The following is a 20169-nucleotide window of genomic DNA, read 5'->3' on the forward strand; positions in this document are numbered from 1 at the left end:
GGCTTCAAACAGACTTCTACGGATTCTATGGATGAGATCATAGAATCACAGAATGGTTTGGGTTGTAAAGGGTCTTTAAAAACCACTTAGTCCAATGCCCCTGCCATGCGTAGAGATACCTATCACTAGATCTATTTGCTCAAAGCCCCTTCCACTCTGACCTTAAACACTTGAAATGGGAACAGAAATGCTCGATCCTCGAGGGATAGACTGACAAACCCACCGCAGAAAGGACGATGAGGAAAGAACTGATGGCTTGGGTCAAATGGGAGGAGTGAGCAAACAAGGAGAGAACCGGGTCAGGGTGAACCTGCGTGACTCAGCCCAGCACTTGCACAGCAGGAGCTGAAAATCTCCACGTTTAAGAGCATGTACATGCAAATGCAATAATATTTTACTATCCTACAGCACTTTTAAAGTGCTACAAATGCTCCATAAATATTAATTAAGAAATAGCACCTGCAAATCAGAAGCATAAGACGGAGATATCGCCATCTCAACATTTAACACCATAATGACACAGGGAGCAAAAACTGCTTTTAAGAAGTCGCATAGCCACACTTCTCCTGTCTCAAAGAACCCAGGCTGTGTCCTCCAGCCAAGCTGCACAGCACTTGCTAAAAGAGGCTGTTCAGTATTTGAATTCAGACTCCTGTTTCAGTGCGTGACCCGATGCCTTGCACACCGCAAGCGATCCCACTACAGCCGTCTCCCTAAGCCAGACCTTGATCGCCAGCCAAGCCCAGAGCAGAAGTAACCTTACCGAAGTAACACCAGTGTGTGGTTGTAAATTGTGATTCTGTGCTTGAGTTCGCCTTATCTGTCTTCCCTAGCATTTTGGCTGCACAAATTATCTTCAGCAGTTTCATCTTAAAGCTCATGTTTTAGAACACTGATTTCCCTGAAAAATATATATATATTTTTTAAATTGCTTTTACTAGGTCAACCACATCTGCCAAGTTTTAACAGACTACTTCTTTGTCAGCCATCTAGTTTCAAATTCACCTTTACATATAGCTTAAAAGGAGGCAAAAAGTCACCACAGCAAGCAAGTGGGATGTGATGCTTAACATAAAGGTTTATGTGAATACACTTTAGAGTGCCAGCTGAGGGTCAAAAATCATTAATTTACTGTGCAACGCAGGAGAATTAAGGAAAAGGAGGAAACCTAGCCAAAACTTGGAAATATGTATACTTCTGATTAATACAAGGCTACTAGGAAAAAGCAGATGTGAAGTCACACCATGTTTTATTCAGGGGAAAAGCCAAAGCCTGCAAGAGCCAAACAGAACTTAGTCTATGCAGTGGCAGACACTGAAATACAGCAAACGTTACTCCTTCAACATGAATAAAACATGTTGTATACAGAGCATTATTTTTTTCTTCAGTCCTAGAAACCTTGCCAAGTCATAAGCTTTTTATGGGAACACTGAAACAGACGTTGATCAGAGCCATACCCATATGAGTTTTAAAGTTTACCACCACTTAGGGGTACGGGCTTCCCCCCAAGTCTCTCATGCATCTGTGAATTTGTAATTTTTTGAAAAGCCTGATGAACTAAAAGCCCATACACCCGCAGTCTAAGATACTGAATTCCCTCTTGGATTACGAGCTGAACTCAGGCCTTGAAAACACTACAAACTCCTCCACCCCTTAAAATTAATTTCCTCAAAGGCAAAATTTTTACGTTTTATATATGAAAAATGATACCTATTTGGTAAAAAAATTACAGAGCCAGAGGTCACCTCATTACCAAGAACACTATATTCTCTTGCCCATTCCTCCCCATGTTCATTAGCATCTGCTTTTACCAAGTTCTAAGCTTTTTTTTTTTCAAAAATGTAACACCAATTCTGGCATCCAGACAAGTGCTTCATCGTTTTGTTGTTGCATCTAATGTGATAGAGCTTCAACTGAGTTCCAAAACTTCAAAAAAATAAGAGGCTTCTTCCTTTTTAATTAATGCAGTAATGAAATTTAACAGCCTGGCATGGAAGCCTCTCTCTAGCATTATGTTTTTGGAATTACTCATCTATTACCACACTTTACAAGACTTTTTACAACATGCTACCCAGTACTTTACCCTTTCCAGTTTAAAGGCTTTCATTTGGAGTCCTCTGTATCAAACCAACTAGGGTAACAAAGATGCTGCACCAGAAGATATGCAAAATATCTGCCATCCTTAACACCTACTCATCCTACATGCCTCCTATCTGCATTCTGTAACTTCAAAATCTGTGTCCATTGCAATGTATCTCCATTGATACAAGTTTTAAAAGGTATTAAGTAGGTGTGCAATGTCCCAAAATTTAAGAGGAAATGGACAAAAAGCACACAGCCTACATCCAAGTAGGTCTCTTTCAGGTCCCTGGGCTGGGAACTTCTGTGTTCTTTGTATACCATCTTGATTTATGTTTATTTAAATAATGACAAATATTAGTTTTAAATTTATAGTCATTGCTTCATAAGATGTCTCCAATCCCTATCAGAATAAAGAGCTTATACTAAACAAAACAGTTTGTTTAGACTACTAGTACATCTAATAGGAAATACTTAGAATCCCATATGTTCAAAGCAGGACAAAATTACAGCCTATCTTTCCATAAAGGTCTCCTATTATATCTCCTTCTACCAAGAGGCCAGAAGGATCATGTGCAGATCACAAGGCCTGAAAGTTCAAGTCAAGAGAAGCTGGTCTGCAGAACCTCTGAGTCCATCAAAAATGTTACATCAGGCCCAAAAAAACACCCAAAAAGTAAAATACAAAACAAAAACACGTCGTGTTTTGGTAGCAGTAAAATGGCTAGAAGACGTGGGAGAATTAAGGAAGGAAAAAAACAAGCCAAAACCCAGACATACATACATTCCTCCTTAATGCGAAGCTACTAGGAAAAAGGAGATGTGAAGTCATGCCTTGTTAATTCAGGGCAAAAGCAAAGAACTAAAACAGCCGCTCGAGCTCACTCTGCACAATAAGCAACAGTGAAATAAGAGTTCAAGGACAGCAAGACTATGACTTCAAGACTTTCATACATTATTTGTGTTGGCTGTCCCATCACTCCCTTATTAAGGAAAGGCCAAAGCTTTTATTCTGTTGTTCTTATTATTCATTTGTATCTAAAAACACACAGAAGTCAAAGGTTCAGCAACTGCAAAGCGCCCAGCGCTTAAATGAACGTTGGTCTCTGTCAGACCCGTCTGACTGGGATGTACAAAAATTCAGAGGAAGATTTTGGAATTTTTATGTTTTATGTCATCTTATAATTTTAAGCCTAAGGCAGATTAGAAGAATTAACCATCTATTGTATAAAACCTTGTATTTGCTTCTACTGTTGATAGCTACTGAACAAAACCTCTTAGGGCACAGCACACACCTGTATGGGAACAGGAGAGGTCACCTCCATCCAGCACGCAGAGACCCAAAGTAGTCAGAGTGACACAAATACCACAACTGTACCCAACAGCCCAAACGCAGTAATACAGCAACTTTCCATCACAGAATAAAAGAAAACTATGTTCAATAAAACCAAAAGTGAGTTTTAATGCTACCTTAAAATAACCACTCACATACGCAAACCAGTCACTGGTACAGGCACTCAAGTGTGAAAGCAAAGACAGAGTATCACCCTCTCCTTCTCCTTTGAGTACATTAAAATATTACATATTTCTATAAAGATGTTTCTTTGTATCCAGGTCCTGTATTTTGTTTCATACTGATTTTGTACTATGGAACTGTGCTTGTACAAGAACTAGCAGAGCAAAGCATTCCTCCACGGTTGATGCTCTTTTGTGCTAGGGCCACAAATAGAAATTGCATGAGATAAATACTTAAAATCATGGATATTTAGTGAAATCTCCTCAGCACACTTTACATGCCCTCTCGCCTAGTGATTGCACCAACTCTTCCCTCTATTTATACACTCGAAAAGCATTTCCCCAATTTATACACAGCAAGACGGTTTTGAAAGGGAAAGAAAGAGGAAAGCAGCACTCAAAACTCCAAGGATTATTCATGAATAAGCTGAAGCCCAATAAACTTGGCTACTGAAGAAAGATAATCTTCTCTAGCTTATGCCAAGTGGGTCAGACAGAGGAAGAACTTCAGCAATCTTCAAAATCAAAGCAGATGGAGAAGTGAATAAATGCCCACGTGAGCGAACAGGAAACAAGCTTCTGTTCGTTTTAGCTTGTTTCAGAGCTTCAGTTTTCTAGACACCATCAAAAATGTCAGACCTTTCACTGACATGGGCAGAAGAGCTCACTTCTGTAACAAGTATTAGCAGAACTGCAGAGTAATTACTTAAGATTGCTATTGAATTGCAAAACAAAAAAAATGTCCTGGTGTCAGCAGATTGAGGATGTTGCTGAGCTGGGCAGCAGGGAAACAGGTAAAGTGGAGGAAAGGTGCTAAGAGCCCGATACTGCGAGAAACATTCTTTGCTTTGTAGCTATGAAAAAATCTCCAGGGATTCCTTATCATTAGTGCTTCAGTATCACTGAGAAATATTTATGTAGCTGTAAAGTTGGCTCTACTTTAGAGCTAATTGTAGCTCTAAATAAAGCATTTTTTAAAAATAACACACGAGCTTGTAACTGATTTTTTTACCCTTTTTGAAATAAAAAAAAGCCAGCAGTCTACACATGCCACAGAATAAGCATAGATCGCATTCCTTAAGAAGCTGAAGTTGACCTCTTGGTCCTTTCTCAGGCTTTACATCTCGAGACAAGATCTGGGCCAGGACCATTTCCATATAGAGGGATGCATCTCTGTCTCAGGCTAACCTCATCATCCAAGTGGTGAAACCTAAAACCAACTAATCTCTCCCAGGGTTATGCTTGTGGAACTGGGAATCCCTCCATCTGCCTCAGCAAAATAAAAAGTTCACTGGCTGCAAAATAAGCAGTACATTAACTACAGAACAATAGCCCCTCCAGTCAATGTGCTTTGTGCCACCCACCAAGGGCTAACCATTTTCTATCAGATCGCTCCCCTAAAAAGTAAAATATTTCATACTTTGAAGAAAGAGCTTGTGCAAGCTGACAATACACAACTTCTTTTGGATCCATACCCTTCCTCCCTGAATTCCTGGGAGTTTTGTAAGCTTTCTGCAGTAAGAACCAGCAGACCCTGAAGGAGCACAGAAATATAGTTTACCATGTTGCTTTTAAGCAGGAGCTTTTAAATTGACTGAGCTGGGAACCATTGTAGAAGTATTCAGTCCTATAGTTTGCTAGGGAGACACAGAGAGCCAAGGACATGCTGAAGAGATGCTCACCTTCCAAAGAAAATACTGCTAAAAGAAATAGGCATCCTTCCACCACCTATTTTAGGAAATGGTTGCTGAGCTGCATCAGCTATTCCACTGTGTCTCTATGAGTGGTTTTTGCCCAAGACTTCTTCTGAAAGAGCCAGATCTGCAAAACCTGGAAGAAAACTCCATAGGAAGAGACACTGAGGAGTTGCACAACACCAACCCACTCCAGATATGCACATCTTCCTTAAGTCATCTCATATTCAAGCCAGGTTGCCTGGAGTGTGGACAAGAATGGAATAGGTATATAAAATCTTAGCTCGTTTTTCTGTGTGTGAGTGTTTGCTCACAAGAAGTTTGCTAAGAAGTATGAAGGAGTGGGGACAGGCTGTGCTATGGGTAACAATAAGAAGGGACCCTCAAATTGTAATCCCTTTAGCATTTTTTCTTATTATCAGTTATCACCACAAGCTGAAGAGTTATCTGTCTTGCTTTATATAACTTTTTACTATGACAAATATACCCTTTAGCAAAGATACTTTCATTCTCATGGCAGCTTTAAATACTTTAAGATGCAAATCAAGGATTCCCCCATGTGTCTTTCCCCATTAAAATATATATATGTAAAACAAAACAAAACAAACTGGAAAAAAAAGTTATGCTTGAAGGACCATGTAAAATTGTATTTGCTACAGACACACCTTTTCTCTGCACTCTAGTATAGGGGGAAGAAAAAAAGAGATGTAAGTTAACAGAAACTCGTATCAGCTTTTGAATAGCACCTCCACAAAAAGGAGGGGTTTTTTTCCCCTCTTTTATGTGACACATGCATCTGACCTGGGTCAACACTGATGTGGGGAGTTGAAAAGGAATCACCTGATGAAACAGAAATACGCTCCCTCCGAACTATATTGCAGGAATCACAGCCAAGCACCTCAACCACAGCAAACACAGTAAGAGCTTTCTCGAACAGCACACGTTCTGTGTCAGCAGAGCAGCATTAATACAAAACTCAATTCAAATAAAGGAGTAATGACCCTTCGGAAAGGGCAGGGCTTCATCAGGCTTCCACTGTACCAAACAAAGACCATCTAAGATGTTCAAACCATAGCAAAAAAAAAAATTATTAAATCAAAAGGAGGAAAACAGTGTCAGCTTTGTGTGTGTTTCGTTGTTGAATAATGACAGTGTTTACCTTTCCAGCATAACGCATTACTGCTCTGGGCCCAACTTTAAAGTAGAGTACATGACAGAATTAATTACGTCCTTTCCTCTTAGCGACAATTCCCTAGGTTATTTATTAGCTAGGTCTGCATATATTCATAGATGTGTCTAATGCACAAAGTTAAAAGGATTTAAAACTGATGCCTAAATACTTCCCTGGTTTGCATACTCCACTCTCTGGACAAGCAGCAGCATCAATAAATACAGCCTCAGGCTGCAAATTAGTCACTCCTTAAACTACATAGAAGTCAAGGGAAACGTGGGTGAACTGCAAGCACGCTGTGACGGGAAAGCACATCTCATGAGCAACGCATTGCTTGATCCCAAGCAACAAGCTCTCTGAGATACGTACCACGGAGAGCTCTGCCAAGGTCTTTTTTTCCAAATTAGAAAAATGAAAAGGATGCCAGCTTTGTCTTACCGTCGCACTCCTGCTTGTGGTTTAGCAAAATGTCACAAAGAACATCCATTGGGACTAGAAAGTCCAACTTAGGTGGAGCACCTGCAGCTCGGAGGTGACCGGCCAGTGTGTGTGTGTTTTTCTGGGAAAGGCAAAAGCCACACCACAAAAGGCACCTGGAGTTCACTATCTGGGCAAAGGAACGGCAGACAGATAAACCCAGACAAGCTACCTAGAACGAAAACTAAAGGGAACCCAAGAGCCTCTCTCGAGTTTTCTGTTTTGTTAAAATGAATTTTCAAGGCTGAAGACCTATTCACTCTCCGAGAGTCTTCCCCAAAAAGGGACAAATGCCAGGGAAAAGCAGACTGAAGAATTCTCGTTTAAAACTGGATCAATTTTATTTCATTGAGGTACAGGATCTACAGGGACAGAGGCCAAAAGCTTCTACGCTGACCATCCACTGGAAGGAAACCAAAGGAAGGGTTGGTACAGCTACAGACCCAGCGGCAGAAAACACTGAGAGGAAAAAAAGAAAGCCCTTTCACGGACACTTTACAAAGAACAGCAGCACTTTTATCTGCATCAGCATAGATGCCAGGTTACTATATTCCTGTGTGAATACTGCAGTCGCTGTTTGGCCTTAGTTGGTGTTGCTTGTAAACCTGGATAATACATCAAATTAGCCACATATCCGAGGATGAACTTGTTGCCTTGCACCAAAGGTCAATCAAATCTTCTCTCCATCACAAAGAAAGAAAAATACAGTACATTCTGGTACAACAGCACACTTAGTTCTTGCACCCATCACCCAAGCCACTGATGGGCTGGACTTGGGCTCAAAAGAACATCCTTGTGGTATGTAATAGCACAGGAACTCTGTTAACTAAAGTATTTAGGAGACAAGACCATGTGGCGGCAAGCAATGCTCAGAAACCCTGTTTATCACTGATAAGCTTGAATTTAGCATCTTAGAGGTGTAGATGGGGTTCAGAGGATGGAACGGGGGGAGTGTTGAATTTGTTCAAGTTCTCCCATGTTTTGTGCTAAAAAAACATAAAACTCTCAATCTTCTTATGATTTGTCCTCCACGTCAGAAACTCCTACCTAGAACTGTTGAAGGAAAGATAGAGAAAGGGATGGAGGAAGAATGACTGTATCTACAGACCTAGAAGTATTAAGGCTTCATTTTCCTAACAAAATGACACTGATACCAACAAACCAAGTTTACTTTTCAGACAAGAAAACAACCAAATGTGCAGTAATGTGCAGATGAAAGCTGTATTTCATTATCCTGTACCATGTCCACTTCATTTGATTAAATTAATAAATGAGGTCCTTATGTCATACTAGAGGCATTACCCCAACTTTTGTTTACTACATCTCTCTAGCCTTAACCACAGCACACGCAGCACAGCTGGCTGGCAGCTCACAGTTACAACACAACATGCAGAATAAGTTAAGACAGAGGAAGTGATTCTAAAAAAGACCCACAAACCAAAATTTAAAAAAAAAAATAAATCTTGCTTCGCTTACCTAAGCAAAGTTGTCATTAGAGAGTTTTCAAGTACTAAAATCCAAGAAAAAAGGCCTGAAAGAAAAAAAAACACAGAAAAGGGCAAAATTTTAGTAAGTAGGATAACTATTTTTTCTTGGAAAGATGAAAAAAATCAGTGATTTAAAGAAAAAATAAGTCTATTCACGCCATCAGTTGCATTTCAGATAGCTATTTGTAACAAAAAGGTGCTCCTCGGGCAGCAACCATATCCAAAACAATAGGACAGATTTTCCAGTGCTGTTGCCATCATTACACCAGTGCAATTCCTCAAATGTCAATCGCATTGGACTGCAATAAAACAAGCATTATCCAGCAGACAAGTCAGGCCTAAGGCAATTAGCTAAGTTGCCCCATTTAGATTTTCAGTCATTTGTTCCTCCCATCGAGCTGGATTATCAGAAAGTCTAGACCAAGTTGTGGGGTGGGAAGCGAGGAGGAGTCACCCACCCCAGTAAGGCTGAAGGTGGCAGGAACTGAAAGTGTTGCATACAATAAAATACCCAAACCACCCCAGGGCTAATTGCAAAAGACTGCAAGACAGGGTGGATTGTTATTAAGAAAGCTGTGGTACACAGTACTTCATTATGGGTATAAAAATCCAAAGCACAGTGCAAGTTACTGGTAGAAATGGCATGTGGCCATGACAGGTCTTACCAAAATCACCACTACCAAAAAAAGCACTCCAGGCTCATTAAGACTCATGAATGAAGACTAAAATAAAAAACACACCCAAACTAACTGAGTATGGATGACTGCAAGCCTCCAAATCAAAGAGAGAGCTGATCACTGTTTAAGAGGAAGAAGTCGTTGCTTGTTCCAAGATTAAAAACTTATAATTCTGGCCGGAGCTGAAGCACTATCATTCACTAATCTGGTACAATTTAGTCGGGCTGATCCTCTGCTCAGACAAACAAGGCATTATCAAAAGTTCCTCTATTCATTTCGCTTCCTGTTAGGCAGTGAAAGCCCCTTTTATACGCTCCTTGAGAGGCTGTTAAAGCCATGGAGGACTTTCTGATAGAGAAGATAAGGTAGTTGGATTTATTCATGAGAGGAGGAAGGGAAGTCATACGAGCTGATTACAGCTGCTCCAAAGCTGAAGAGTGGAGGGTTTGGAGGAGGGACATGGAAAATTATGGATTTCTTATTAATAAGCATTATACCAATAGCAATATTGCTGCAATTAGACATTACCTCTCCCCATATTCAACTATGTAACTGAGATTTTACTGTTCTTAAAAGAAGCTGGCATCACCAGGTACGCACATGACATTGACTCTGGCTAGTTTATCCTTTGATCTCTGGTATTATTCTTTTTCTGAAATTTTTTCATTTTCTCAGTCTCTTAAAAATACTCTGCCTTGTCCTTGTATTTTTGAATTATTCAGAGGGAAGACACTGTCCAGGAAAAGCTCTCCAGATTAAGTCAGTTCACGTGCAATTTTCAGGGTCAGATCCTGTTCTTATTGCCAACGTGAGCACTCGGACTTCAGTGGAGCAGGATGGTGATTTCCACATTACTTAACATGTGTCAGCAATTTTGAACAGTTGCTTCGCAGATTCTCAGAGCTAACCAAGCAAAGCCCCACCACTGAGAGCCCAGTATAGTACTTAGCTGATGAAAAGCTGCCTGGAAACTCTATCAAGCCTCTGAACATCCCCCCATTAACGTTCAAACAATCTGGTATAGTTAAAATAGTTTTTAAATGTAACAAGACGGAAATACAAACAAAAACGCATTTCTCAAGTTTCAAAACATGGAGCTAAAGTAGCAAAACTCTACCAAAAATTAGGGCTAACAATAATGGTCGCAAGGGTAAACCCTGCCTCTTCCTTCCCCTCTCTCAGACTATTCTTCTCCAAACAAACAAGAATCAAAACAACCAGAGCAGAAAATAGTATGCAGCTTTAAAAGAGAAAAAAAACCTTAGCTATACTTCATCATTACTCCATCCAGTCTAGATACACAGAGTCATTAACCATTTTCCCCTCCAACAATGCTAAATGAGATCAATACAAGACAAAATAATAAAATGGTCAGCAGACTATTATATGGACAGGAAGACTTAAAAGACAAGGCGATACATTTTTGAACAGGCACCAGTTTGAATCAGACAGGGATGGAGTGTAAATCACTTCCTGGCAGAAAGAGCAAACAATCAAACCTAGAAGGGCATAAAGACCCAACAGAGATGGTCCACAGGTCACTCCATGGAAGGTGCAGTATTGAATATACTTAGGTAAATAGGGACAAGGCTGCCATTGCTGATAAATCACCTCTTGCTTTGCAGAATACCCGTGTGCACCCAAATAGCAAAGAACTACAACAACACCCAGAGCTTATTTCGATCCAGTTTCTCCTTTAGGTTATTATTAACTGTATACAAAACTTCAGAACAAAATGTACAGACACTTCAGTTTGCTCAGGGGTCACGTAATTTCTTCTCAGTGATCCAGCAGAGAATTAAGGAACCAGGATCCAACAGTCGCTTTCTATCCTGCCACCAGCCTGCGTCTCTTCAGACACGTCCCTTTAGGCAAAGCTCAGCTGGCACTTGCGCTCCCCAGTTTGTGCTGCACCAGAGCTCTCATCTGTTGCAATCACCAACTTCAACCGTAAACTACAGCTGCTTATTTGGCAAACACTCAGATTTAGGGTATTCCAGAAAAAGCTGCCAAGTCTCATATTCCCCACATAGTAAATAAGGGTAATATTGCTCACCTACCTTCACACGTGCTTTGCAACGCAATGTCTGAAGAGACAACAATACTGCTATAAATCTACAGTGCACAAAAGCATTTGTACATATTACTTAATTTGCAGTTTAGCACTATTAATAAGGCCAAGTTTATCAAAGTGCAAAGGGTGTTTCCTACAGTGCAAATGTCGTAATGGGATGACAAGACACAGCCTGCTTGTTCTGCACATTTTGTAAGATCATTGGGTCCTTCCTGTCAGAAAACAACCCTTGTTGGACCAATATTTAATCAAAAACAAGGGAAGAAAGTGCACCCAGACTTTCTCATTTGTTTTCAAGTCTGAGGAAACCACACTGGCAAGTTACAGCTGATGAACCATTGCATGGAAAGGAAGAGGCATGGACTAGATGCTCCTCGGCCAGCTCTTTTCAGCTTGATAAAGAAGCAGCTGCACCAGACGCTACTACAGCAGATGTGAGGGACTCAGACTAGGTCTAAACGATCTCCCCCTCCAAGGTGACAAACTAGAAGAAAACCATAACAGGCCAATGCCCACCGTGACAGAGCTGGATACAACTATTTTTGTTCAGTTAAAGTATGACTTTACACACAACAGTTTCAGGAAAGCCAAAGAACAACAGGTTTACTTGGCGCTTATAATTCACTGCCTGTCTTCAGCAAATTCACAGTTGATTGTTGTGATGATGCTGGGGTTTGGGTGGGGTTTTTTGTGTGTTTTTTTTGGTTTTAACCCTCAAAACTAAAAGTCCCTACTTCTAAAGACCATGTTAGGATTTTCCACCTCCTTCGTAGTCCTGGCTATGGATACACAGACACCTAGTTTCTAGCCTCTGTACTGTTAGAAGTTACACTTGGAATAGCTGTAACTGAAGGCAACAGACAATTTCAATAGTAGTTTCTTCATCATTCCAAGAACCAGTTTTCACCACACAAGTCTGCAATTCCAGTTTTACGTACACATTGAGGGGCCCATGGCACAGGTACGTCCCAGCGGCCGGACTTCAACACGTGCCCAGGCAGTTCTACAGTATAACCATGTTTCGACGGTTAAAGAAGGTGCCGACAGAACTCGGAGAAGGAAGGTGGAGCAGAAATCCAGAAATCAGAGAGCAAACCCCACGGACGCGACTGACACTTTGCAAATTCGTGATGCTTTGAAAGAGTACGGGTTTGCCATCTCGCTGTCTGCGGGAAGCTGCAGCACACGCTTGGCGGTGCCAGAAAGGTTAGAGGGCTGCCAGAGCATGCACAGGAGAAGGTTTGTGTGCAAACAGAATAAACAGCCTCTACTAAATTCTTGTAACCAATTAAGCAACAATTCTCCACTGAGAATACAGCATTTCCCAGCTGCTTACCTAATCCTCAACCCCTGCTTTTGAGCTGGCTTTCTACTTTTCAGTCTTCCCTTCAGAAGCAAAAGACGACTGAATGCCGATTCTCTACACATCCTTGTTAAAACGCAAATAAAAGCCCTGTAAAGATAATCAGTACTCAAAAGTAACCTAAACACTAACAAGCTTTTACCGGCAAGTCTGCAAACATTAATAATGTGAGTAGCCATGCTAAATCCACACAAATTATGTATCTGCAAGGCTCTCTTCCAGCCTGAACTGGACTCCAAGCCTGGAAGATTACTATAGACTTTCCCCAGTCTGCATCCCTGTGTTAAGTTACTCAGTGATGCTAAGCAGATGCATCTTGAATGTGCTGCTTCATCTCATGTAAAGGGGGAAGAAAAGGAAAAAATAGTCAGAAACAGTACTTATCTGAAAAAAAAAAAAAAAGCAAACATTTTAAAGTAAGTACTGCTACTGTTTGTAGAATGGTCTGGAAAAGAGATACATCTGAAATTCCTTTCAATACATGTGTTCAGCTTTTAAACTGCATATGAGTCAATATGACAAACGAGCCCAGTTAGGATTGGTCAAATGAAGCTGAGGGTCCTGTCCCTCACCCTTTTCCTAAGTAAGTGAGCGCAAATTTCTGGCATAGACACTGGTGTGTGAGATTTTAACATTCCCCTTTCCATAAACAGTCATACATCAAGCTCTAAAAATTTGCTTCACAGAAACATTTGCACTAGTAAAACTCAATTATTCTAATATTTGTATGACACATGCAGGAGGGGTGCATAAAAAGGTTATGGTGAGCTCATTTAAGAATTTAAACAAGTACTTGATAAAAAGTTTCTGAATTATTCACTCAGCTCCGCTATTAAATCAGGCTTCCAAAGGAGTCTTTAAACAATAGCCCAGAAGACGCTGTTATTTGTAACAAAAAGGCAGTATTGAAGTCATCACTCTGTCTCACAGAGCAAGTCATTCATAATCACAGTTGTAAATGCACAGACACGGTGTCATGCGTTGGTTCACAACACTGCCGGACTAACTGGACACTTTGAATATTTATATTTATTCTTTTCTGGAGAGGCAGCACCATTTCTGTCTAAATATCTTCAGTACTGATTTTTATGCTCCCTCAAGAACATCCCAAGTTGCAAGAAGCGCTTAAGAACAATACTAGGCAAGATTGGGACAATCTTTTGTATTGATTTATTTTTATACCAGCCCACATGGGCTGGCACACAAGTATTTTGCTATGCTGCTCAAAGCTTCAACTGAAGACACCACCATGTATCTCTCAATTATAAATGTTCTCCTTGCAGAAATATATATATTTTTTTTTTCCAAACCTCAGCATTCCCTTGGAATAGAGAGAGGAAAAGCAGCAGACTTTGAAGAGATAATGTGTCCTCTCACCACCTGCCTCCTGTCTCCCCATTCCTTTTTCCTTCACATCGCAGACCACTCTCAGTAGTTGAGCTCAATGAACATGAGCCAAGATTTCCTCCCAAAATAACTACTCCAAGACCATTTCGGCTATGAGCATCACCCACAGAAACATTCCATTTGGCATATTATCCTCTCTCCTCCATCAGTTTGTTCCCAAATAAACTCATGGGCTCGTGAAACAAGGTCATAAAGCTGTGAAAAAAAAAACAAGATATCCTCCCACTGCATCCAGCCATGGTCCCAGAGCAAGGGCAGGATGAGTCACTCTCCCAATACAGCTGGTTTCAGGCTTTTCTGACAGCGTTACTTTAGTGACAGTATTTCATTTCCTTCAGCCATCTCATTGAGAGCGCTCAGGTATTCATGAAGTGCTTTAATATTCTTGCTCTCTCGAGGAGACGTGGGGTGTCACCTAACCAGCTGCTCAAGGGTGAACACACAGCCACTCCGTTCACCAACACAACCAAGAAAAGGGTTTTTGTGTCACATGAGCAAAGGAAAGAGTTGAGGGAGAGAAGTACAAGCCAAAAAACCACATTAACCGAGCCCTGGGACAACAGCGGGAGCCTGCTCTGAGCAGAACCAGCAGCACATCAATCTAAGACCACCATAACCACCCTGAAAAAACAAAACCAAACAAATCTAAAGTAAGGTATCCTTCCCTTTCTGCAGAAATGGAGGGTCGGATGGTTTTGTTTTGCTGTTAACAAAGCCAAGCCATAGCAACAGTGCCATCAGCAACACACCTCCTGCAATCTCTTTTTTTTCCTTTTTGAAATCTTAAATTCAACTTTGCTGCTGTACTTTCCTTCAAACCTACACCCCACCTCATCACCTGCGTGTTCTTACAAATCTATTTGAAGCCTTGGTTTTCCTGACTATGGGTAAGAGCAAACACCTGCATCGCTGCAAATGTAATTATGGCAAAATACCCGGTTATTTGTAGACTTCCTGTTCATCAAATAATATTAGTGCACCTTTGCCTTGAGCAATTATTTACAGGGCTGGAAATCCTGAAGAGACACTAGAGAGACAGCAAAAGCAACCCTCCTTCCTTATGCAATGATGCTTTGTATGAGCTTTTGGAATGACTTGGAGAGGAAAACAAAATCATCAGAATAATTATTTGCAAATCTGTCCAATGAAAAGAAAAAAAACTCACTTAATTCAGTTAAAACTCTGCATTAGCTCACTCCAATGGACACAGGGAAGCATTTTACACTTCAACTGAACTGGCAGCTCAAATTCAACTTTGGGCTCCAATGGAGGCTTTAAGTCAAATTCCTAAGCAGACTAAAACCCTTATTAGCCTGTCTTCACTGTAATTTTAATCTTAGTTAATTCTCAGTATGTAATTTAAGAGTAACCCACTTTTTACACTGTATATATCGCATGCAGAATTATTCTCTAGCTAGCATAGTTAAGGTTTCCCTTAGAGAAATATTTTTTTCACATACTGACAGCAAAGGAAAAAATCATGGAAAGCCTTAAAAATATGCAAAAGCACTTTCATAAATGCATAACAGTCAATTGCTTCCATTCACCCAATAAATCCCTAATCCATCAAACCCTGGCCATGCAGTCTTGCTTTAAACCAATGCTGCAGACTAGAAACCTTTTTGATCTGTCTAAAACCTGATATTTCTCTTTCACCACACACATAAGGCATGGGAGGAAACAGGAAAATGGTCGATATTTCTAAATTTTAAAAGGAACAAAGACATCCCATTCCCTCTCCCCTCCATTCTTTCCAATTCATGATTAAAATTGCAAGCAGAAAAATAAAAAGAAAACACCTTGTTAAGACAGCATCTCAATTTCTAGTTCCACTAATGTGAAAAAAAAAAATCACAACAATTTTTCAAGTTTAAATGAAAAAGATTATAAGGCGCTGTCGAAAGTTTACAAAGGCTGCACTGGAGCTGAAATTGTCAATGGTACCAGTACACAACACTCGCCCATGTCAGCACAAGCCGTATTTATTTACATCCTGTAGCCAACCCTAAAGCTCTGAAGCCCAGGTTACTATCTCTCCCAATCATGAAATGTTCATTACGTATTTCCTCTGTTATTTGCCTGGTTTCTTAGGGTTTTTTTTGTTTGGTTTTTTTTTTTCCCCCCCCTCCTTAAATGCCCACTTAGTAAAAAGCTACCGAGATCTCCCACTCAAGTTCAAGAAAAATCACTGAGTGAATTATCAGAGTGGTTTCCCACCCTCCTTTCTGCACTCGTTTCTGCAGTTTTGTGTCATTCCCTTTGCTCCCACTTCTATTTAAGAGGTGGTTTCATGTAAAAGCCGTTCAACTCTTATCACCCAAGCCAGTAAACCAACACATCCTTTCAAGTGAAGCATACACCCCACCGGAGCCTATTTGTATAATCTGAATAGGAGATACAGCAAATATTTATGTATTTGCCAAGTGAGGGGCTGGGATGTGAGAGTGAAATCTAGTGATGTGCATCAGAAGAAAAGCCAGATTCTGCCAAGAGCACAAGATCAGGTCTTTTCTATGTTGGGTCTTGCAGCCGCAGGTGAGCACAGGAACACTGGATATGTTAACAATTTGCACCAAAATCCTCAGGAAGAGGGAAAATTTCATTGCACGTTTTAGCCTCTAGATTCTCCTCCATTTTGTTCAGTGTGCACATGCAGAAGTTAAGGAGAGTTTCCAGGACTCGGCAGCACGTATGGCCCCGCACGGAGCCGTGCTTAAAGCGGGCAGCTGTGCGAACCGGAGAGGACTCTGACAGATGTTTCCATTCACAAACACTGCCAAGGAACCGGGATTGCCGAGTTCACTACCTTGGCGTTATTTACATTTCATAACATCCAGTAATAACCATGCCACAAGCAGTTTAAAAAAAGGAAAATACAGTGCAGCAGGGGAGCATTTCAGCAACAACCTTGTTAAGAAGGCAAAATGAAGTGCTTTTTCTCATTCCAATTCTAAAACTTTGCCTTGTTTGATTTTGCCCACTGTCATCCAAACAGCAGCATCCAGACGCTGTTCACAGGACAGCCTACAGCTCATTACCTGCCATTGCCATTTTGTAAGAGGTTGTGCACATATGATAGCTTCTGGGCCAGGAGGGATGGATGACTGTGCGGTCCCTGAACCACCTCAGCTTTCTCCTTCCCTTTTCCAAAATAAACAGTTTTTGATTTAGCACAGCGGACAGTTTCTCCTTTAGCAACTATGCCACAAACCAAACGCTCCCAAAACCAAACCTGGTGCTCTAATAAAAAAAATAAAAAATACCCTTACAAATAGTCAGGAGGGCACATTTTGGAGGCATTTATCCAAACCTCAATCCTGAGACCCAACAGGTTTGAGAATTAGCTGCCAGATCCAGTCTGGCAACTAGAACCGCACGGTCCCATCCACCCGAACACACTGGAGCGTTATGCACAGACCACATGCAACGATGCGCTCTGCCTGTCCCGAGGTGCTCCCTGCAGCAAGAGATAGGACGGGTGATGGGGAAAACATTTTTCACACCAGCTTCATGATCCACAAGGTCCTTTCTTGAGCTCACAGCAGAGGTAAAGATTAAAAAAGAAGAAAAAAAAAAAGTCAAAGAAAAGGTCAATATAGCTAATTTCTATTAAAGTCAGGACTTGCTTGAGCTTTTAAAGGAGTTCTGTACTTCAAATATTTAAGCTATACATTCTGTATTGTGTTTCTTCCAAAGTGTGTTGGTGAACATTGCCCAGACAGGGAAGCTTGCTGCGAGGGAGTGCAGGGCTCCCCTCCCGCCACCACAGGACACCTTCCTTCCCGAAGTAAACCAGACACTAATGCTATTTATGGATCCCATTGCAGAACCAGACAGGCTTCCTAGTCACTATTCATCAACGTGCAAATAGGTTTTATTTCATGGCACGGAGAACAGATTTGAAAGAGAAAAAAGTCCTAAAGTTCTGCCTTACTTCTTAAAAGAAAGTTGTACTTGAAGAGTGGTTGGAAAATCAACATAGAACAGCAATACCTGCAAATAAAGTCTGATCACAACTTCTTCAGAGACCATGTAATTTTTTTTTTAAAATAGCAATTTTTAATTAGTTCCTAAAGGATTGTTAGAGGAAACCAAATATTCTTGGAAAATAAGGCCCGCTGATGTAAGGAGAGGCCTCCAGAAGGGCATCAGCTCCGTCGCTCCCACACACCCAGAAGAAAGGCAGGAACTTAACCATGAAATCTTCCTTACTCAGCAGAAAAAAAGACAACATCAGTTTCTAGCGACACATAACTGGACAACATTCACCAGTCTTACTTTTAAATATCAACATTGTAGAGTCCACTGACTTGCCCTGCTAAAACTCTTGGGGTTTTAGTGGGAAGTACGACTTTGTTCTTCCAAGCATTTTCATAGAAGGACCTTTGCATTTAAAATATCAACTGTAAATGCATCTGCTATTCAGATAAAGCACACACATGCATGTAATTTGATATGTAAGGAGTTTTACAAAGCTCTCAAAGAGCCCAAGGACATTTGGAAGGGTAGATGCAAGTTAAGAATGAGTCTTAGCATATCATCAGAAAAAACAATTCTATTCTTAGATATCTCCCTTTGGTGTTTCCTATAACCTTGCCCTTCTTTTTTTTCTTCCTACTCCTTTGAGAAACTAAGTTGTTTGGTTATTAGAGGAAAAAAAAAATGGAAGAACCTGTTCTGCAAGGCATATGAACAAAGTAGTATCTTCCAAAAAAAGAAAAGCTTATTCAAAAGTATGTAAATATTAGGGCTGGTAACACAAACAATAAAACCACAGGAAACACAAGAAATTAAGAATAGATCAGGACTTATTCGATTTCCTGGCTGCTGGATATATAAGCACTTTTCTGGGCTGAATGTATCAGACAAGATTTATTCTCTGAATAACAGGCATCAGGGAGTTGATACGGACAATTAAAGAGGCAAACAAAAATCCACGTCTGTTCTGATCCTGCCCATGCTCCTTAACAGGGAAGGACATTGACCAGGACTGGCACATCACAGTGCTGGGGTTCAGCATCCTGCACTAAGCAGCACGTTAAAGTTTGCTATCTTCAAGCCGAAGTCAATAAACAGGGTTTCTCCTGTATCTTGACTTGCTAACGCTGAAGCTAAACAAGAAGCAAAGGTGACAATTAGTTCCCAACTTGCCAGGTGGTGCAGCGCCATCGCCACCCTGCAGCTCTCCCTGGCTGGAAGGCACTCATCCAGAGCTCCTCAGTGCATTCCCCAGCTCAGACGTATTCCCAAATTCCCCATTGCTGCTAGGCTCTCACCTAGCAGCATCCCAACAGCTCTTTCTCTCTTCTCCATCAAGGGATTATTTTTTTGTTATTATTTTCTTCTTTTTGGCCAACTGGCCAGAAGCAACACGGTTCCAACTAAACAGCATCTTCCATCTCTTGTGCAGGAGTTCAAAGCGCTGCTCTGCTGAGCATCACGGCCACATTTACACAACCACACTTGCAGCAGCTCCCCGCTCCTCATTCTGACTTCCAAACACTAAACCAAGTCTCCTTCTTCATCCTCCAGTTATCCAGTGGCTCAGATCCAGCATTATCTAAGAGTCAAAAAAATCCCCACAAAGAAAACAATTTCTCTCCTTCAATGAAAACACCAAGCGATGTGGCATTCCAAACGACAAAATCTAACATGACTTAAAGCATGCTTCCTCTAAAATGACCAAAGTTTCTCTTGGCACTGAAATGTCACAAGTCCAAAGAATGTATACACACAGGTATTTAAACAAATGGTATCATTCTTTTTAAATTAATATCAGAAGCACTGATGAGACTAGGCCTTTAGTAAAAATTGGCGAAGTTTTCACAACTTAGTGCCTGGAAAGGGGAAAAAAATGAAGACTGCTAAGCAGAGCATTAAAAACACTCAATAACTTTTTATAGGCATTTCAAATGCTTAATCTTTTTGTATAAGGGAACTGTACAAAAACTGTGTGCTTTCCATTTATCTGCCAGTGTTAACTGACATAACAGAGGGGATGGGTCACTCAAGCAACCCAGTAAAGAAAGGTTAAAAAAGCCCACTCATGTTTTGTGGTGTCAGGAAGATGTATACATTTTCAAGCACTTTCTTTGCCACAATTCCTCCACCCTCCTCAAGTAGTTTTGAATTTTCATTTCAAAACTTGCTCTCTGCTTACTGAAGTGTTTTCCTTTTATACACCCGCTGTAAGCTGTTGCTGGGATAAGATCTCTTATTAGTCTC

At 40.8% G+C, this 20169-nt stretch overlaps 1 protein-coding gene across 20 annotated transcripts in view; it reads right to left on the reverse strand.

Moving 5' to 3' along the window:
* Positions 1-20169, reverse strand: part of AKAP13 (A-kinase anchoring protein 13) — a 213662-nt gene that overhangs the window by 183908 nt on the left and 9585 nt on the right. For 15 of the 20 annotated variants that reach the window (XM_065076595.1, XM_065076602.1, XM_065076592.1 and 12 more), the window contains exon 2: positions 8413-8467. The exons of 4 other annotated variants lie outside the window; for them this stretch is intronic. The gene's annotated coding sequence lies outside the window, so the exon portion shown is untranslated. Of the gene's footprint in view, positions 1-8412; positions 8468-20169 lie in introns of those variants that run through there. One more of the 20 variants, XM_065076615.1, reaches the window with a different exon arrangement.

Source organism: Columba livia, chromosome 11 (genome assembly GCF_036013475.1).
Source record: "Columba livia isolate bColLiv1 breed racing homer chromosome 11, bColLiv1.pat.W.v2, whole genome shotgun sequence".
NCBI classification, from domain to species: domain Eukaryota; kingdom Metazoa; phylum Chordata; class Aves; order Columbiformes; family Columbidae; genus Columba; species Columba livia.